This window comes from Dasypus novemcinctus, chromosome 31, assembly GCF_030445035.2.
Source record: "Dasypus novemcinctus isolate mDasNov1 chromosome 31, mDasNov1.1.hap2, whole genome shotgun sequence".
NCBI classification, from domain to species: domain Eukaryota; kingdom Metazoa; phylum Chordata; class Mammalia; order Cingulata; family Dasypodidae; genus Dasypus; species Dasypus novemcinctus.
In genome coordinates this window covers 8,479,805-8,489,118 of record NC_080703.1, presented here as the reverse complement: position 1 = coordinate 8,489,118, position 9,314 = coordinate 8,479,805, and the positions used below count along the sequence as shown (strand labels likewise).

Sequence of the window (9,314 nt, the reverse complement as noted above, 5' to 3'; positions counted from 1 at the left end):
CTGTAAGCCTATCTTCCAGTCTCTAGCTCTCTGAGGCAGCTTGCTTATTTCATATCATAGAGGTCATGTAGTATTTGTCCTTCAATGCCTGGGTTGCTTCACTCAACATAAGGTTCTCAAGATTCATCCATGTTATCACCTGTGTTTGTAGTGTATTTGTTCTTACATCCGAGTAGTATTCCATTGTATGTATATACCACATTTTATTGATCCACTCATCTGTTGATGGGCATTTGGGTTGATTCCAACTTTTGGCAATAGTGAACAATGCTACTATGAACATTGGTGTGCATATATCGGTTTGTGTCCTTGTTTTCAGTTTTGCTGGGTATATACCCAGCAGTGGTATTGCTGGGTCATATGGCAAATCTATGGTTAGTTTTTTGAGAAACTGCCAAACTGTCCTCCAGAATGGTTGGATCCTTCTGCATTCCCACCAGCAGTGGATGCGTGTTCCCACTTCTTCGCATCCTCTCCAGCATTTGTATTCTTCTGTTTTTTTCATAGCTGCCAATCTTATGCGGGTAACATGGTATCTCATTGTAGTTTTGATTTGCACTTCCCTGATAGCTAGAGATTTGGAGCATTTTTTCATGTGCTTTTTAGCCATTTGTATTTCTTCTTTGGAGAAGTGTCTGTTTAAATCTTTTTCCCATTTTTTAAATGGGTTGTTTATCTTTTTATTTTCAAGATATAGGTGTTCTTTATATATGCAAATTATAAGAGTCTTATCAGATACATGGTTGCAAAATATTTTCTCCCATTGTGTGGGTTCCCTTTTTACTTTCTTGACAAACTCCTTTGAGGTGCAGAAGGCTTTAATTTTGAGGAAGTCCCATTTATCTATTTGTTCTTTTGCTGCTCATGCTTTTGGTGTGATATTCATGAAACCATTTCCTATTACAAGGTCTTGTAAATGTTTCCCTACACTGCTTTCCAAGGTCTTTATGGTCTTGGCTCTTATATTTAGGTCTTTGATCCATCTTGACTTGATCTGTGCACAAGGTGTGAGATGGTAATCCTCTTTCATTCTTCTATATATGGATATCCAGTTCTCCAGGCACCATTTGTTGAATAAGCCATTCTCTCCCAGTTGAGAGGGTTTGGTGGCTTTATTGAATATTATATGGCTACATATATGAGGTTCTAAATCAGAACTTTGTATTCGATTCCATTGGTCTGTGTTACTCTCCTTATGCCAATACCATGCTGTTTTCACTACTGTAGCTTTGTAGTATGTTTTTTTAATTATTTATTTATTTTTTAAAGTTACATTAAAAAAATATGAGGTCCCATTCAACCCCCCCGCCCCCACCCCCTACTCCCCCCACAGCAACACACTCTCCCATCATTGTGACACATCCATTGCACCTGGTAAGTACATCTCTGAGCATCACTGCACCCCTAGTCAATGGTCCACATCATAGCCCACACTCTCCCATGTTCCATCCAGTGGGCCCTGGGGGAATCTACAATGTCCCGTAATTGTCCGTGAAGCACCACCCAGGACATCTCCTCATCCCAAAAACGCCTCCACATCTCATCTCTTCCTCCCATTCCCCAAACCCAGCTGCCACCATGGCTACCCTTCACACACCCATTCCACATTGTCTCTGTGGACATTGGATTGCTTGTGTCCATTGCACATCTATGTCAAGTGGGGGCTTAGATTCCACATGGGTACTGGATGCACTCCTCCCGCTTCTAGTTGTAGACACTCTAGGCTCCATGGTGTGGTGGTTGACCTTCTTCAACTCGATGTTAGCTGAGTGGGGTAAGTCCAATAAATCAAAGTGTAGGAGCTGAAGTCTGTTGAGGTTCTGGGCCTGGGTGTCATATTATCAGTCCAGAGATTCAGAACCCCTAAATATATCTAAAACCCCAGCACCAACTACAATTCCATTAAAGTAGCATGCAAATCTTGTGAAGAGAGATCCCCTCTCAGTCCAATTCCATCACTCAGAAACACCACCTCCAAAGAAGGGCCATCTGCCATGGCAGTGAACCCCATCTGCCATGAGCATAGGACCCGTGGGTCTCTTTATTGCTCAAAAGAACCAATACCTGGGGTTGTATCTACTTTATCTGTCTCTCAGACTCTGCTCAGTTGTGCATAAGGGCATTCCTTCTGACAACCACCAGACTCTTTTTTAGAGACTCATAGCCTTATATTCTCATTTCTCCTTTCCATTTCCCCCTTACATTAGGTCAAACAGCATTTTGAAGTCATGTTATTATATGTAGACAGGGATATTCTGCTGATCCGTGTTGAACCTTTAATTCAACGTCCTTTTCTAATTGCATCTTCAGCTGATATGTGGTAGTGATCCCTCAGTGCCAGGGAGGCTCATCCCCGGGTGTTATGTCCCATGCTGGGGGGAATGCACTGCATCTACATGCTGAGTTTGGCTGTGAGAGTGGCCACATTTGAGTAACATGAAGGCTGTCAGGAGGAAACTCCCAGGCACAGTGCTACTCTAGTCCTTATTCTTATTGCAGGTGTATAGGCTCAAAAGCATACCCATAAGTATCAGGAGCCCACTGTTGGGCCCTCCTTCCTTCCTGGTTCTTGCTGTTGCACCTGGGGGACTGCTGCTGCTCCCCTAGGGTCCACGACAGTGTCTCCCCGGCCAGGGGCCCAGTACCCCCCCAGCTATTGTTTTTAATTGTTTCCACTATGAGTGTATCTAGACATTACTATATACCCTGGGCATATGCCCTGTATAACACTCCCTGTCAACCATATATACCCTGTCAATAACATCCTATATCAGTATTCCTCCGCTGCCATTGTTGAACCACTCTGTGATCCAAAACTTCCCGTAAAGTCAATCCCAACATAATGTTAGCTTCACAAGAGTCTTAGATCGCCGAAATTCATATATACAATATACAGTACTTCCCCAGATTCACCATAAAACCTTTTCCCTTCCACAGCGATATTCACTTAACTTGTTCGTATCATATTTCCTGAAACTGATGTACAGATTCTGAGACAATAGCTTTCAAACAAGATGACATCTGTGCTTACTATGTGGTCCATACTTTAGGTTGTACAGTTTTCTAACCTTTTTAGTTATCCTATGTTTTGCCTTATGGTTTACATTATTAGTCTGTCATCCCCTATATGTTTTTGGAGTAATATTACCTGTTTTATATTCATCTTCATGTACTCTCACAAAACTCCTCTCTTGCCCCCATATTTACCTTGTTTCTATCCATTCCACATCCATTTTCCCCTCCCCTTGGGGCCCACAACGCCAGCCAATCTCGATTTCCCGAGAGGCCATGTCCAGAGATACTTGCAGCAGTATTCAGGGCCTGACTTTCTCAACTGCCCTAATGCCCTGGGAGCCATCCTTTCTCACTAGAGATACAGTTCTCTCTATTTGATGGCATTAGTCCTCCCTAGGATGTGGGTCCACCCCACCTCTCACTTCTTGGGTCTCTTCCCAATGGTACAACCCACCTTGGCCAAATGAGCCTTCAGCTATTCGCCCTGAGTCCGTCCCACATCAGACCATACCCCCTGAGCATCCTAAACAGGTAACCCTCCTACTTATACTTTGATACGATTTTCTCAACATTTTGTTCTCAACGAACACCTGACGCTCTCCCATGTTCGTATGTTGCCCCTCCCTCCCCCCAATTTTTGGACACTATTACTCCTCTGCCCAGCCCCAGCCCCCCTCAAACCCACAAAGCCCCACCTGAAGGCAACCCCTTGCCCCCATTTTGTCCCTTCTTTGTGCTCATACTTACCGTCAGCTCATCACAGATTCCACCCCTACAGACGTTAACTCACATCCTTCCTCCACCCCCTGATTTCCTGTAAGCCTCTTTTCCGGTGTCTAGCTCTCTGAGGCAGTTTGCTTATTTCATATCATTGAGGTCATGCAGTATTTGTCCTTCAATGCCTGGGTTGCTTCACTCAACATAAGATTCTCAAGGTTCATCCATGTTATCACGTGTGATTATAGTGTATTTGTTCTTACAGCCGAGTAGTATTCCATTGTGTGTATATACCACATTTTATTGATCCACTCATCTGTTGATGGACATTTGGATTGATTCCAACTTTTGGTGATAGTAAACAATGCTGCTATGAACATTGGTGTACATATATCTGTTTGTGTCCTTGTTTTCAGATCTGCTGGGTATATTCCCAGCAGTGGTATTGCTGGGTCATGTGGCAAATCTATGGTTAGGGTTTTGAGAAACCGTGAAACTGTCCTCCAGAATGGTTGGATCCTTTTGCATTCCCACCAGCAGTGGATGAGTGTTCCCATTTCTTCACATCCTCTCCAGCATTTGTATTCTTCTGTTTTTTTCATAGCTGCCAATCTTATGGGAGTAAGATGGTATCTCATTGTAGTTTTGATTTGCATTTCCCTGATAGCTAGAGATTTGGAACATTTTTTCATGTGCTTTTTAGCCATTTTTATTTCTTCTTTGGAGAATTGTCTGTTTAAATCTTTTCCCCATTTTTTAAATGGGTTATCTTTTTGTTTTCAAGATTTATGAGTTCTTTATATATGCAAGTTATCAGTCTCTTATCAGATATATGGTTGTCAAATATTTTCTCCCATTGTGTGGGTTCCCTTTTTACTTTCTTGACAAACTCCTTTGAGGTGCAGAAGGCTTTAATTTTGAGGAAGTCCCATTTATCTATTTGTTCTTTTGCTGCTCGTGCTTCTGGTGTGAAGTTCATAAAGCCATTTCCTATTACAAGGTCCTGTAGATGTTTCCCTACACTTCTTTCCAAGATCTTTATGGTCTTGGCTCTTATATTTAGGTCTTTGATCCATCTTGAGTTGATCTTTGTATAAGGTGTGGGATGGTAATCCTCTTTCATTCTTCTCCATATGGCTATCCAGTTCTCCAGGCACCATTTGTTGAATAGGCCATTCTCTCCCATTTGAGAGGGTTTGGTGGCTTTATTGAATATTATATGGCTATATACCTGAGATTCTATATCTGAACTTTCAATTCGATTCCATTGGTCTGTGTGTCTCTCCTTATGCCAATACCATGCTGTTTTCACTACTGTAGCTTTGTAGTATGTTTTGAAGCCAGGTAGTGTGATTCCTCCAATTTCGTTTTTCTTTTTCAATATGTCTTTGGCTATTCGGGGCCTCTTTCTTTTCCAAATAAATTTCATAGTTTTTCTAGTTCCTTAAAGAAGGCTGTCTTGATTTTTATTGGGATTGCTTTGAATGTGTAGATCAGTTTTGGTAAGATAGACATCTTAATAATATTTAGTCTTCCTATCCATGGACAGGGAATATTCTTCCATTTATTTAGGTCTTCTTTGATTTCCTTGAACAGTCTTGTATAGTTCTCAGTGTATAAGTTTTTAAAATATCTTTAGTTAAATTTATTCCTAAATACTTGATTTTTTAATTTACTATTGTGTATGGTATTTTTTTCTTGATTTTCTCTGGATCTTGCTCATTATTGGTGTACAGAAATGCTACTGATTTTTGCGCATTGATATTATAACTTGCGACTTTACTAAACTCATTTACGAGTTCTAGAAGCTTTGTTGTAGACCTCTCAGGGTTTCCTATGTGTAGGATCATGTCATCTGCAAATAACGAAATTTTTACTTCTTCCTTTCCAATTTGAATGCCTTTTATATCTGGCGCTTGCCTCAGTGCTCGAGCAATTACTTCTTTTTTTTTTTTTTTCATTGCAACTATCGTTTATTAAAAAATATATGTCTCCTTGGAAGGAACACTGGTAAACCAACTAGTGTCATGCTTACTTTTAATCTTTGCATTTCTTCTCCAGGAGAGGCAGAGGGCTGAGCATCATTCAGAATATATCACTTAGTTAACATCACAGAAATGCACACTCTTTGCTCATCCCCTCCTCACCAGAGTCATAATTAGCCATCATTTTATCCCTCTTTGCCTTCAGTCCAGTGTACTGCCTAGGTAAAGCTGCTGCACTTTCTCTACCCTCATTCTGGGCCCCACACTCAGTTAGTCTTATCATGTTGGTAGGATAACACTGTTCACAGATGTCCCCCATTTGGCTGGTAGCACTTAAGCATCTTCAGAAGAGAATTGTTTGCACTGATCATACCACATGGGTTAGGAAATGGCCAGCTCAACCCTACAGCTGAGCATTTCCATTTTCTTCTCCCGTGTTACTCCTGCAGCATGGAGGGGAGGGAGGCAGGCTGGCTTTAAGAAGCAGAGTGGGGTGGGGCGGGGCCTGAACCACACTTGCTGCCTGCATTTGTGTTCAGAAACAAACTCCCTTGGCTACAATCACTGCCATTGGACTCTAGGAAAAAGCAAAAAAGTTTCACATCTCACTAGGAGGTGAATCTTTGCACTATGGCTCAAATTTATAGCATTAAAGTCTACTTTCTTCTTGAAGAAATAGTAAGCTACCAGCTGTCAGTGAGCAGGCTGGGGTAGGGCATATGAAGCAGCTGCAAAAAAAAAAAAAAAAAAAAAAGCCCAAATCAAACTAAGTACACGGCTGACCAAGCCTAGTGCTGTTCCATTGTCCCCGCACAGAACTGGAAGGAAAGTGACTCCCCAGCCCTGTCAGTGGGCCCTTTGAAGAATCTCAGCTGAGTCTTGCATGCCTTTGGCAGGTAAGTGAAGGGACAGCACTAAACTGCAGAGCCCCCCAGCTCTTACCCTACACTTTCCCTTCTGCTGATTAGCAGGCCAGGCCTGGGTCACCTACTATAGCACAAGGCCTGGCTCCTTCAGAGCATTAGAAGCCTTTAGAACACTGTCAAATAGGATTCTATGCATTCACTTAAATAGTAAAAGTAAAATTTGGAATAATGAAAAGGCTGTCACAGTAGCACAACATGGTTTTGGTTTAACAGCAGCTTAAAAATGAACAAAACGGAAACCTCTCATGCAGACACACCAGGTAGCATAAAACAATAGGCAATTTAATATGGAGCATCATTAGCCATTCTCCCTCGTTCCACACATAGGACTGACTGCACTTCAAGGGCAGCAGCTGCTTTAGGGTCAAGTCTCCAACCTCCTGTCCCCAGGCAAAAAGCCCTCTCTTGCAGGCCTCAAGCTGAACCCCCTCCTACAGAAAACCTTCTCTCTCAAAAGAATGAGCAGATGCGAGTGCCCTTAGTATAGCACTTACTACCATAATTTTCAATCCCTTCCCAACCAGTTGGGATATAAGATGCCATCTGATTGGAATATGAAAATTAAAACATATCTCTAATAACAAAGTACCACTGATGAAGTCTCCATAGATTCTCTAGTCCAAATGTGTGTGAATATATATATATTATATGAGAGTGTATAATATATATATAATAATTTCTATATATTTTATATAAATTACATATATATATATAAATAAGATACTTTCTGTTGTCATGATGTTGCACTGTTCAGAGCTGCAAGACAGCAATACAGCTATGAGGAAATGCCCGAGGGGCATCTCGTCATGTTGTGCATATAGCTCAATTCACACTCCATGTAGCTGTCCAGAGTCTGTCTTTTCCATCAGTCCTCCTTGCTTCTCTTCACTTCTGCTTGATTTTTAAGAAAACAATGACTCTGATGGATTTGCACCTCTGCAAGCGCTTGGGAAAGGTCCATGCAGGAATGGGTACAGTCACGTGATGAGTGAGATGGCATCATCCCAAAAAATAAACTAAAACAAACCAAAAATTAAAAAAAAAAAAAAACAGGACTAGAAAACTCAATTTTTTTTGACATATCTAAAAAAGGGGACAAGAACAGTAGTCATTTGTTCTCCCCATGGGGACAGGAATGAAGAGGGAGGAGGGAAGAGGGACTTGATTTCTTCTGTTCACAAGAGAATGGTTGGAGGGGATTCTTCAGAGTTTTTCAGGGGATGGGACCCAAATGTAGTGCCCAGACTGGTCCTCAATGATTTGTTTGATTTTGTTATAAATCTCTTCCAGTGAGTCACCCTGCACAATGGCTGTAAAGTATTCTCCAAACTCCTGCTCCAGTTTCATGGCTTTGTCATAGATCTTATTTGCTTGTTCATATGTCTGCCGTCGGTTCATTTCCATAAGCGCCTCAATGGACTTGGGCTTGATGAAAATGGCAATGGGGTAAAGTTGTGCTTGCTGCAGCCTCTTGATAGCATTGCCAGAAACATCTAAGATGCAGTGCTTGCCCCTCTCTGCAACTGCCCGGACCGACTGGATGCTGGTCCCTTAAAGATTGTCATTGAACTGGCCTGCCTCAATGAACTTGTTGTCCTGAATATCTTTCTCCATTTGTTCTCGGGATACCACAAAGTGATAGTTTTGTCCATCTACCTCATTATCACGCCGAGGCCAGGTAGAATGTGGCACACAGGATCCAAATTTATGCGGGAACTCAGAGATCAGGTCATCATTGACTCGGTCCTTCATTGGGCCCAGGATAATCACAGGCCTTGCATAGTGAATTTCTTGTCGTGTCCTGGCTCATATGACAAAATAGCATCCTCTTGTCCTTTGGAACTGCTTTCACTGTCACTGGTGTTGGATGTCACTCCCTGTTCCTGTATGCTGCTCTCCTGGACCATGTTTTCTTTGCTCTTGTAAAATGGAAACTTTCGAGAGAGGCGGAAACTCTTTTTATGTTTCATTTTGATCGACCTGTTAGGCTCAATCATCCCTGTCCTGGCATGAAACTTCACTGTTTTCAATCGAGCTCTTTCTTTCTTTTCCACCCTCTTCTTACTGGGGATCACACCGATCTGCTCACTTTCTCCATGAGGGGTCACCAGTCTTGCTTGCCACCACTCATCATCAGAGGCATTAATGACATGCAAAATGTCACCATAAGAGAAGCTGAGACCCTGGCTTGGCAGGCAGCTGTCCCGAGTCCGATCATAATCAAATAGGGCTCTGACATACAACGACCTCTTCTCACTTGTTCGGAGGGACCCAGACCCAGAGCTCATGCTGCTGTTCATCATTTGTTCTCGCAAGTCATGTATCTTCGATTCAAAACGACTGTACTCTGGAGTCGAGTTGGAGTCCAGGTCTAGTCCTGAGAAAGCTCAAGCTCCAGGAGGCCCCTCTGTCCCGCGCGGGAGACCATGGACACCGAGCAATTACTTCTAAGACAATGTTAAATAGAAGGGGAGAGAGTGGGCATCCTTGTCTTGTTCTTGACTTCAGAGGGAAGGATTTTAGGATTTCTCCATTGTAAACAATGTTGGCTGTAGGTTCTTCATATATACTCTTTATCATGTTCAAAAAATTTCCTTGTATTCTGATCTTTTGGAGTGTTTTTATCAAGAAAGAGTCCTGTATTTTTCAAATGCTTTTTCTGCATCTATAG

The 9,314-nt window shown here is 42.1% G+C and overlaps 1 pseudogene; it reads right to left on the bottom strand.

Moving 5' to 3' along the window:
• Positions 1 to 6,826: 6,826 nt before the first annotated feature.
• LOC101427787 (disks large homolog 3 pseudogene) lies at positions 6,827 to 8,993 on the bottom strand (annotated as a pseudogene).
• Positions 8,994 to 9,314: the final 321 nt, after the last annotated feature.